The sequence below is a fragment of the Semicossyphus pulcher genome, unplaced genomic scaffold, assembly GCF_022749685.1.
Source record: "Semicossyphus pulcher isolate SPU_LCO1_2020_fin unplaced genomic scaffold, fSemPul1.0.p SCAF_7, whole genome shotgun sequence".
NCBI lineage: Eukaryota > Metazoa > Chordata > Actinopteri > Labriformes > Labridae > Semicossyphus > Semicossyphus pulcher.
Window position 1 is genome coordinate 12,010,300 of NW_027211748.1, and position 11,880 is coordinate 12,022,179.

The 11,880-nt window shown below is 37.5% G+C and overlaps 4 non-coding genes across 4 annotated transcripts; 3 read left to right on the forward strand and 1 right to left on the reverse strand.

Moving 5' to 3' along the window:
* The first annotated feature begins 6,505 nt into the window (after nt 1-6,505).
* trnap-agg (transfer RNA proline (anticodon AGG)) lies at nt 6,506-6,577 on the forward strand. The gene has a single exon. It is a non-coding gene; the product is annotated as a tRNA-Pro (tRNA).
* Nucleotides 6,578-7,191: 614 nt separating this feature from the next.
* trnaw-cca (transfer RNA tryptophan (anticodon CCA)) lies at nt 7,192-7,263 on the reverse strand. The gene has a single exon. It is a non-coding gene; the product is annotated as a tRNA-Trp (tRNA).
* Nucleotides 7,264-7,492: 229 nt separating this feature from the next.
* On the forward strand, nt 7,493-7,566 carry trnai-aau (transfer RNA isoleucine (anticodon AAU)). The gene has a single exon. It is a non-coding gene; the product is annotated as a tRNA-Ile (tRNA).
* Nucleotides 7,567-10,900: 3,334 nt separating this feature from the next.
* Nucleotides 10,901-10,972, forward strand: trnag-ucc (transfer RNA glycine (anticodon UCC)). Its single transcript has one exon. It is a non-coding gene; the product is annotated as a tRNA-Gly (tRNA).
* The last annotated feature ends 908 nt before the right edge of the window (nt 10,973-11,880 follow it).

Genomic DNA, 11,880 nt, shown 5'->3' on the forward strand with positions numbered 1-11,880 from the left:
GGTTGTTATTAAAGGTTAATTTATCACTCAATTTTTTATTTCACATGCGTTTTCACCGCTTAATTTTTTTTATTCACATGTATTTTCACCGCTTAACTACATGCATTTGTATTACTTATATTTTTATCACTTAGTTTTTGTTTCTTCCACCTTGAGGCCACTTTCCTGAAATCATAGATGGCTATTTTTGTGTTGTCTAAGATAAATGATGAATATGAGATAAGGAAAACGATGAAACATAGCATAATATAACATTTAATTTTTCTTACTTCTATCCCTCATAAATCTCAAGCAAATAATCTTGTATATAAAGGATATATATATATATATATATATATATATATACACATACAGTACTGTGCAAAAGTTTTAGGCAGGTGTGAAAAAATGCTGTAAACTAAGAATGCTTTCAAAAATGGAAGTGTTAATAGTTTATTTTCATCAATTAACAAAATGCAGTGAATTAACAGAAGAGAAATCTAAATCAAATAAATATTTGGTGTGACCACCCAAAACAGCCTTCAAAACAGCATCAATTCTTCTAGGTACACTTGCATACAGTTTTTGAAGGAACTCGGTTGGTAGGTTGTCCAAAAAATCTTGGAGAACTAACCACAGATCTTCTGTGGATGTAGGCTTCCTCAGATCCTTCCGTCTCTTCATGTAATCCCAGACGGACTCGATGATGTTGAGATCAGGGCTCTGTGGGGGCCATACCATCACTTCCAGGACTTCTCGTTCTTCTTTACGCTGAATATAGTTCTTAATGACATTGGCTGTATGTTTGGGGTCGTTGTCCTGCTGCAGAATAAATTTGGGGCCAATCATACACCTCCCTGATGGTATTGCATGATGGATAAATATCTGCCTGTATTTCGCAGCATTGAGGACACCAGTAATCCTGATTAAATCTCTGACTCCATTTGCAGAAATGCAGCCCCAAACTTGCAAGGAACCTCCACCATGCTTCACTGTTGCCTGCAGACACTCATTATTGTACCGCTCTCCAGCCCTTTGGCGAACAAACTGCTTCTGCTACAGCCAAATATTTCTTATTTTGACTCATCAGTCCAGAGCACCTGCTGCTATGTTTCTGCACCCCAGTTCCTATGTTTTTGTGCATAGTTGAGTCGCTTGGCCTTGTTTCCATGTCGAGGCTTTTTGGCTGCTACTCTTCCATGAAGACCACTTCTGGCCAGACTTCTCCGGACAGTAGATGGTTGTACCTGGGTCCCACTGGTTTCTGCCAGTTCTCAGCTGATGGCACTGCTGGACATCTTCCGATTTCGAAGGGAAATAAGCTTGATGTGTTTGTTATCTGCTGTACTAAGTTTCCTTGGCCCACCACTGCGTCTACGATCCTCAGCGTTGCCCGTTTCTTTGTGCTTCTTCAAAAGAGCTTGAACAGCACATCTTGAAACCCCAGTCTGCTTTGAAATCTTTGTCTGGGAGAGACCTTGCTGATGCAGTATAACTACCTCGTGTCTTGTTGCTGTTGCTGTGCTCAGTCTTGCCATGGTGTGTGACCTGTGACATGAAACTGTCTTCCACAACCTCACCTTGGTAGCAGAGTGTGGCTGTTCCTCACCCAGTTTTAAGCCTCCTACACAGCTGTTTCTGTTTCAGTTACTGACTGTTTCAACCTACATGTGAAATCGATGATCATCAGCACCTGGTATAATTGGTTGATCATACACCTGACTATAATCCTAAAAAATCCCTGACTTTGTGCGAGTATACCAATAAGAATTGATGCTGGTTTGAAAGCAAAGGGTAGTAACACCAAATATTGATTTGATTTAAAATGTTCTTTTGTTCGCTCACTTATCATTTTGTAAACTGATAAAAATAAACAATTATTAATTATAATTTTGAAAGCATTCTTAGTTTACAGTATTTTTTCACACCTGCCTAAAACTTTTGCACAGTACTATATATATAATTGCTGTTTTTGGTTATTTCTTTATTTATTTACAGTATGTGTGCCGCCCATATAATTTTTACACATTATCAATGTACCTGTAAGCTTGCATTACTGCTGAACTTTTGCCAAACTCCCAAACTTGCAGGTCGCTATTGTAATTAGTGGTAACAGGTTACAACACAGCTAGCTAACATTATTATGTGCACTATAGTGGCCACAGGTTCATCGCAGTTCGACGATTCAGGACAAACTACTGTCAAGGATTTGAGTATGTGACTTTGCTAGTAGAGAAGTGCAATTTCCCAAGCAGTTAATGCCTGATTACCAAGAACTACATTATATTTATGTCTCTCACAAGCTAACATAGCATGCTAATTATTAGCTAAAACTTTTCATGCACAAACCTAGCTGGACGTTTAAATTAGCTAGCCTGTGAAATGCCAATTTAAAAGTAGCGTCACCGTGACAAACATCTAAGTAGCAAATTTTATTAGCCATGTAAAGCCTCAAATGTCTCTAAATAAAGCCACAAACCAATAATTAACCAATGGCTTAATATTGTCTACTGCAAAAAATAGCGTTTGGAGCCAGTTAACGGACGGCTAATGCAAAGGTGGTAATGGTGAATGTTGACAAACTTTTAAGCTATAATGTAACCATATCATATCTTTTCATTTGGGTCCATATTGATTCATTTTGTGTTGTCAGTTTAAAAATCAAAGTCCAACATCAGAAAACCTTGAATACGTTTTTTTTCATTCCTAGGACCTTTGGCCATTAGCAACAGTAGGACCTTTATATCACTTAAGTAACCTATATTGTATTAAATGTTATCTACCGTTTATACAAGGTTAACACTAAGTAGGTTAGTTCGTGATATCAACTGTTCAATGTAAAAAAACCTTGATAACACCACCGCGGTGAGGTTAGTTTTAAGTTGGATATTTAACAGACATTGACTCGAAAGCCAACGACGCTGGCTTCCCTCAGAGTTGGTAAGCTTAGCTCCGAGCCCTTGCACATATCAGGTAGTGCCTGACTTAGGGAAAATCAATAAATTACTGTTAAATGGACACAAAACTGATGTTTTTATTATACGCTCATGACTTGCCCATATAAAGATTAGGATTAAAAAATACAACTAAATTGCTTAAATGTTGCCCACTAATTTTAAATGCTTAAGTGTGTTTCATTCATTTTTAATCGTTTTTATAATAAAAAAGAGCTTTTTTGCCCATAGCTTCGAGGTCATGTGGCCTAATGGCTCAAAATTAATAAGAGAAATGAATACTAAATTGGACAAATAGGACACACCTCTTTATGTTGGATTTTTTGTTGCTTTTAATGTTTTTTTGCAATAACTTCCATGTCATTTGAACTAGTGTCCTCAAATCAATTTCAAATGTTAATACTCACTTGGACAAATAAGACACACCTAATTACATTAGATTACATTGCCTTTTCTATTTCTATTACATTTTTTTTTTTGTAATAAGTTTTTTGTTATAGCTCCAATGTCATGTGACCCAGTGTCTTCTTGTTTTCTTTTTTATAATATTAGTCTTTATTTATTATGTTTTTCAAATTCCAAGTAAGTTTTCTCTACTAATATTCCAAGGGAATGGTTTAAAACTTTGGATACTACCAAAGAAATGCAGTGGAAGCTCCAAGAGTTACTTTGTGGACAAACAATGAAAGGCATAGAGGTACTGAATTATGTAATCATATCTGTGGATAAATGGGCTAAAGGGCTTTAAGAGCAACTCTAAAAGAATGTTCAAAATAAAAACTTTTTTAAAGCTACTGTAAGGAACTTTCTTTTTGTATTGATCTTGCGCCCCCTCTGGACAAAGTGGTACCTCTTATCTCTTTGCTTGTCTTATACATGCCTGATAATGTTTTCTGACAAAAAAATCTCCTGCTGTCATTTCACATGTCTGTAGTGTTAAAAACATGTAACATGTAAGTTCATTTAATCTACATATATATAATCACTTAGGGCTGCACGACTATGGCCAAAATGATAATCACGATTATTTTGATCAATAGTGAGATCACAATTCTTAATCACGATTATTTAGTCATTTTAGGGACAACATTTTTTTATGTACTTTCACATTAAAATAAACAAAGCAACACTTTCAGTTCCATTTTGTGCTGCATTCCATCAAGTAACACTTAAAGGCATAATCTCGAAGATTTTCATGTAAATAAATGTCTGTTAAGTCACTATCTATCGCCGAATGAGGTAACACAATGGTGATTGAGCCTATGGCCAACTGATGAAGCTGGTTAAATTGGGAAACAAGACCTTTAACTAGGTTCTCAAATTGGTCGCTGCAACTATTGTCAGGCCTGCATTCATACCGGTCATGGCCGCGCACGGATTCCGCTGTTTTAAGCCATTTTCCCACTGGTCAAAAAACCCACTAACACCCGCTAACAACCGGCTTTTGTGCTTAATGGGAAAGGTTACAATCAGCATTCAGACCCAGGTCAAATGACTCTGCAGTAGACCTGGGTAATTATCACCTTGGCTCCGATCCTCATTGATCGGAACACAAAACCTGTGTTGACGCGCTAATCTCCGGCCCCTTTCCAGCGCGATGCCTTGGTCTGTCAGTAACTTCTGCGACTCCTTGTCATCTCAGCTACACATTCCACGCGTCTCCGTCCAAACAGCGGTCGAACATCGTTCCAAATTTGTCGGCACCAAGTTTGATAAATAGACTGAATGAGTAATAGATATAACAAAGACCTAACCACCGCAACATCTTCATTGTTTACTAACCCTGTTTTGGGCGCATTTGTGACGTCAGATGGTGACGCAGCAGAAAAGAGACTGACAGGAGTATACTCCACTGGCAATGGGAACAGAGATAATCGACATCGACATATAAGCAGGTCTTCCCGGGTCCAAAAAACCTGCGTCAACGTGCTAATTTTAGATGGGAAAGGGGTATTAAGAAAGAGTCAAATAGTTGAATTGGCTCGCATGACATGGAAGCTACTTGAATTTTTCCCCCATAAAAATATAACTTGAAAATAGAGAAAGCAATAAAATCCAATATAATGAGGTGTGCCTTATTTGTCCAAGTGAGTATTAACATCTGACATTGATTTGAAGACATTGGGTCACATAACATTGAAGCTATTTGGGGGGAAAGCCCTTATTTTGTATAGAAACCTGTAGGCCTACCCAATTTAGTTGTATTTTTAATTCTAATTTTTAAATGGGCAAGTTAGAACGTATTATAAAAACGTCAGTTTTGTGTTAAATTTTTAATGGTCCCTAAGTCAGCCCCGGCCTGTTACAGTTTTTCTTGATTGCTTTGACCTGCTTAAAGAAACTGGGATCCACTTGGTTTTCATCGTCACTGTCTCAGCAGAGCACAAGACACCTCTTGCAAATATGTTAACCCTTTCTCATTGGATTGACACATTTTCCCCACCCTTTTGCAGAACAGTAAACACGGATGTCATTCAAGCAGTCCAAACTCCATTGTTTTAGCTATGGTAACCAAACAGAAACCATCTGTTCCTAACTATTAGAAACTACCTACATCAGTATGAAATCACTGAAGCACCTGTTTGACACTCCGTCACACAAATCTTCAATTAGCAATCAGTCTGCAGGCCTTCAAAGGTGCAGGGTCTGTGTTGTTCTTTGCCAACATGGATGGAAGAGGTCTAAGGCAGATGAGAGTAGAGAGAGTAGAGAGTATCAATAGTGGCTATTTCTTATACTCTACAGTAATAGATTTGTATACTTTACTGTAATAGATTTTATTTTTATTTTCTTAATTTCTTACACTCTAATAGATTTTATTTTGGTTTACATATATTTTGTGTAATATTTACAGTGTTTCAGTTTTCAGCCACAGTTTGAAAAAAAAGAATCAATGGAATCAATAAAATTAGCATCAAAACATTTCTGATTCTGGATCCAATTGTTTGCAAGAAGGCAAATTTGACAACAAATTGCACTGGCATGACAGCTACTTACAGGAATATGCTACAATGACAAGCAATGGTGCACTGATTCGCACTGAGTGCTGTATTTTGTATTTTGTTGTCCACTGTGTAATGGTTGATTGGAAGAGCTCATACACTTGTTTGCAAGTTGTGTTGTTTGAAGGCAAAATTTGCTTTTGTTGCATATTTTAAATGTTTTGGCACGGTTAGAGCCTTTTGCAAACAACATGTGTCATTTCGACCATGAGTGCCACTGTTTCGGCCTGTGTGTTAACTGTTTTGAAAATGTGGAGTTTGAGTTGACTGCTGCATCAAAGCAATCAAGAAAAACTGTGTATGAGGGCTCGGAGTTCAGCTAACCGTCCTCCCGCTGCCAACTCTGGAAGAAGCCGAGTGAGAAAGCCTCACTGGCTCCCTCGTGAATGTCTGTTAAATATCCAACTAAAAACTAACTCAGTGCGGTGCATACACCTCACTACTTGTTAAATCTTTTCAGAGCACAAATCAGAGCCTTTATGGTGTGATTTCGGTACCTCTATAACAAAATACTTTAAACAGAATCCGTTATAAGATTCTGAACGCTTACACTTTTCTGACGCCTCGTCTGGCTCGTTGGTCTAGGGGTATGATTCTCGCTTAGGGTGCGAGAGGTCCCGGGTTCAAATCCCGGACGAGCCCTGTTTTTGGGATTACATTTCCCTGCCATCGGTAAATTCTTAACCTCATAACCGGTGCTAAAAAGACAACTGGCGAAGTCTGCAGGGCAAATCGGTCATGGTCTACTTGTCATTTCCTGGTGATGTGAAGAAATCTTAAAGTGTGTGTTTTCAACATTTGCTGAATTCATATTCTGAATACAGCCTGTTTAATATGAAGGGTCCTTCAGATTTCTATGTGCGTGTCTGACTCTTATTTCTTTCAGATAGAATGAGAATGGGACTGGTTTCTTTCTCATTTATGTAGCTCTTAAGTAAAAAGGTAGATTTAAACTTAGTCCTATGATTATTATAATCTATTTTTAAGATATAGGCTTTCAGTCTGCAAAAAAGTAAAATAAAACACATTTTATATCCATTCTTATAATAATAATAGTAATAATATTCAGAATGATGATGATCATAATAATATTGCACGGTATTACACGGTTGGAAATGTTGTACGTCACCAGAGTATATCTATTGAAGAAATGAATAAAACTGCTACTCATCAGACAGAGGAGAATACCTTACGGCCAATACATTATAGATAAGGGATTTTTAATTTAAATATTGTCAGGAATTAAGCTAAAGAATTGACCCCGACGTGATTTGAACACGCAACCTTCTGATCTGGAGTCAGACGCGCTACCGTTGCGCCACGAGGTCTCAAATTGGCTGACTGTATGTACAGTATATAAACATAACACAAAACAAAACATCTCAATTGTTCTTATTTTCTATAAATGTCAGTATAATGCAAAATCTATCATGATTTCATAAACGTTTAAAGAAGGATTGTATGAGAAAGACCATTATGGAAGTGCATCTGTTAAGGCAACGCACCACCCTTCATGTCTACTGTAATATTGCATTTTAATTAGAGCGCAATCTATTCGGCCGGTTAGCTCAGTTGGTTAGAGCGTGGTGCTAATAACGCCAAGGTCGCGGGTTCGATCCCCGTACGGGCCACGACTTCCTTTTCAAAGTACAGTAGAATGAAATATCCCGTTGTCCCTAATGTATCCAGTAATCCTAATGTCAAGTTATGAAGTACAAAAAATGACATAAGCTTAAATAATAAATGTTGAAATAAGTAGATAAATACTCAAATAAATGGCTAAATAAGTGCATTTTGGTCATAAAAAAGGGCTATTTATATATTTTTATAATTATTTATTTATTTCTACATTTATTATTTATTTATTTATACATTTATTTATTTATTCATGCTTATGTCATCTTTTGTCCTTCATACAAGTGGCACATACTTGACCGAAACCATCTAAGGGTGTTCAATACAGGTGAATAAAGGGAAAGTTAAAACAAAAGTGAAAGTGCTTTACACGAATAAATACAACATATACAAAACAATAAGGTGACTTACTGACCACATATTAAAAATCATTCAAGACAGACACTGCAATAACAAGTCATCACAGACAACACAATAAAATACATGGAACATTAGCCGTAAGTAGACAAAGTTACCCAAATGCCTGTACAAACATTCTGTGTGTTTTTAACTGTTTTTTGAAAGACAGTAGAGCGTATAGCTATAGGAAGGACGTTCCAGTATGAAGGACAAAAAATGACGTAAGCATAAATTAATAAATAATCAAATAAATACATTTTGGTAATAAAACAATCGTGAGACAATCAAGATGGTATGAGACTTGGTATACTTGTGCAGTTTTGGGTGGGCTGGGATGTGCTTTCCAGGCAACTGGATGTTGAAGTGGTGGAGAGCAGCTTCCCAGGGTCATCCACCTGCTTCCATATTCTTAAACTCCCAGGACATCACAAAGACTATAATATCTTCGAAAGAGACATCCTCGCTGCTATGGGAGTGTTGATACTGGTTTTGGATTGGTCTAAGGAGAGTGCCTGTGTTACTGTCCCCCAGTTCAGCATATCATAATTGTATTTAGTAGAACATGTTTTGCCTTTGCCTAGTCAAAAACTAGTATAGTAACTGTGAAAAAATGCAACTAGTTCAGTTAAAAATCATTTTAGTGAGAGCAAAACTAACCTAGTTCTGTCAGTGTGCCACACTTGGAATGCGTTCCCTTTAGACGACAGTTCGGCGCTCTGGTGCTGTGCATGCTGGCTCACTGACATTTATAATTGGGACATTGATGAAATGCAGCCAATGTTGGCATTACCATTTACACCTGTACTTTTCCTGCATTGACTTTGAATTCAAAAGGTCTGCCATGAGAAGAGTCCATTGTTTAAAGAGGAAAAACTTGAGTTCTTCTTCTTTTATCTTTTTCTAAAACAGGATAGAATAGAATGTCTCTATTTACATTTCAGCTAAATGCTTTAAAACAACAGATCTTTACAACAGGACAGTTCTTTTTGTTCACGAATATTATATAACAATAAGGATTATACGTTTTTACCTTCTAGATGTTTGTTCGTGAGCATGTTGTACATTACAGAAGGTATTTTATATGAAGACACTAAAAACACTAAATGTCCTTAGCTTGAACCTTCTGCATCTTACAGCTTGTGAGTCTGGGATTTACAGAAGCATTTCTGACAATAGGCTCACAGTTTGTATGTAGACATCCAACACATCGGACAGAGGACCGTCAGGCTCTGGTAGACTTTCTACCTTCTGGTCAGTCAGCGAGCGCTGCAGTTCAACTTCGGGGACACGCCATCTGGTTGTCGATGACCATGAGGTCCAGGCCAGTCAACTCTACACTCCATGTCAACCTGTAATTACAGGAGATACGGTTACAGGGTCTGTTCAACCAAAATTAGTGATGTGGTCATTATCTAAAGACCTGCCAGCCGTCCTCAATTCGTTTAAGTGGTAACTTAATAAAATCCAGTTTTAAAATAACCGGTTGAATGTATCAAAGGGGCTTGTTTACAATTCTCCTAGAGCCATTTAATTAAGATCTAAAAGAGAGCTACAATGTTGTGTTTTTATTCCACATTACTGCTCCTTGTTTAATGCCAACATTGTAGCAACAAATTAAACACTCAATTTAGTTCCTGGATATCAAGCTACTAGTTTGGTCATTGACAGATGTGTGGCTGAGTGCTTTATTTCCTTTTACAATAATCAGTTCATGACATGCATCACTTTATTCTCTAAAACATATCTAGAATATATTTTCAGTGCGTATGTTCTGCCATCTCAAACCCCAAAATGTCAGGGGGTGCAATCGTTTGCACAACTGAACAGACTAAAAACTATTTAAAATCGTACTTTAATGCTTAAAACTTCAAAACAAAATACTTCATCTTGTTTAAAACATTTAAAATAAACCTATTTTATAAATTAAATTAAAAATGCAAATACAAAACACAACCATAAAATAATAATGTGTTAGCCACTGTAGACACTCTCAGGGCTACTTACCAAAGATTTCTGTTCAAATAAAAACTAGGAAATAAAGTATATAATAAATACAGTATTGTGCCACCTGAGATTTACTAAACAATAATGTAAAAACGTGAATTTAAACACTTTGAAATGTTATTTAACAAAAAAAGACTAATCACTTAACACTTTGAGTATGTATTACATCAATTTTTTTACGGAATACTTTTTTGGAAGCATTGTTTGTCATTGCCCCAGTTACATTATTCTGCAGATGCAGGCGTGCAGAACAGAACTTAGGAGTAGTCTGTTCCTGCATTAACTATTGAAACAATTGTATAAATGAGATAAGGTGGTTAGGATGTTGACATACAGTATTATGTAGGACAGCCATACAAAAAAAAATCAAACCTGCATGGGGTCTTGCGGTGCTTCACGCTCATGGCGAGTCCACAGTTGAAGTACAAACCGATTTCCCTCAGCTGGTGGCAGTCCCAGCCATGCTGGAAATCCTCAAGGTGTTTCTGGATGTGAGGTAGAAGGCACCAGTGTAGAGCATGTAGGTGAACTTCGCTGTCGAGACTCTTGTCTTTGTCAAGATTGAGGAGGCCCTCTCTCAAGAGATCACGCACTGCCACGTAAATGTCCCTCCAGAGCCTCTCTATTCTGATGGAAAAAAGAAACACTGTCTATCATAGTGTAATTCCAAACTACGGGTGTGAAACAACCTAACAGTAAACAATGACGGACATAATCCACAGTGATGCGGTTATCTTGCAGCAGAAACAATGAAACATCTGAGAGCACAGGGACGTGAAACATGTATCACAGTGGTCAAATTTGTTTCGTTGCTTTTAATTAAAAACATGTCGAAATGAATCCTGGGCACAGAACAAGACCCTGCAAGACATATGAGCGGCACGGGGTTCTGAGATGATATAAACTGGTGCCGTGACATGTTGCAAGGCGTTGGTGGTATAGTGGTTAGCATAGCTGCCTTCCAAGCAGTTGACCCGGGTTCGATTCCCGGCCAACGCAAACGTTTTTTCCATCTTCGACAATGACCATGAATTTCGCTGAGAGAAACAAAGTACTGTGAAATTAAACTGTTATATCCGTAGTAGAAGAAGAAAATATTGGTGTGTATAAATAACCATACAACCACTTTGTCTAACACCATACACTGTCAACAAGTGTATTTTTTCTTATTAATATAAGTTCGTTTTTAATTGTTGTACAAACTAAAACCATTGCTGCTAATAGTATGTTGTAGTGTTAAACCTAAAGTGACAGTTTGATGGTTGTTTTCTGTTATCAATCTTAATCTTGTATGCTTTTGTTCCTTTAGAAGCTGGGTACAATAGTGATGCTTTATTAAACAATATTACAGAGAAATTGCAAGCAGTATTGAAGATATTTATGTTGTTTTTCTTTGAGCAATCCAAAATCTCCCGGGATCCTTGAGAGGACACAGTGTAGAGACCTCAGAGATGTTAGATGAATAACTTACATATTTGTGGTTTTTGCTTCATGTGACTGAGTCAGCCTCCTGCACTGATAGATTAAGGTGTGGTTCATGAGAGGTTCATTATATAAAAACATAAGCTTCATTTAAAGTGTCGCAAGCCACAAAAAAATCCAACAACTCACTCGGTCTGGGCTAAGTCTCTCTCTCTCTCTCTCTCACACACACACACTCACACACTGTCACACATACACCATATCAGCAGCATTTATTAATAATAGATGTAGACATGTCTCTAGAGACAGATAGACAGAGTTTACCTGTTGAACAGGAAATGTGTCACTGTTTCTCCCCCTCATTTGTTTTCCTGTTCGTCGTTGTTTATCCTGCTTACCCTCTTTTTCCCTCTGTTGCCATGGATATGCTATTCCTATGGCAACTGCAGGCCTTTATGGATGGCCTCGAGGCCCCCAGCGTAGAG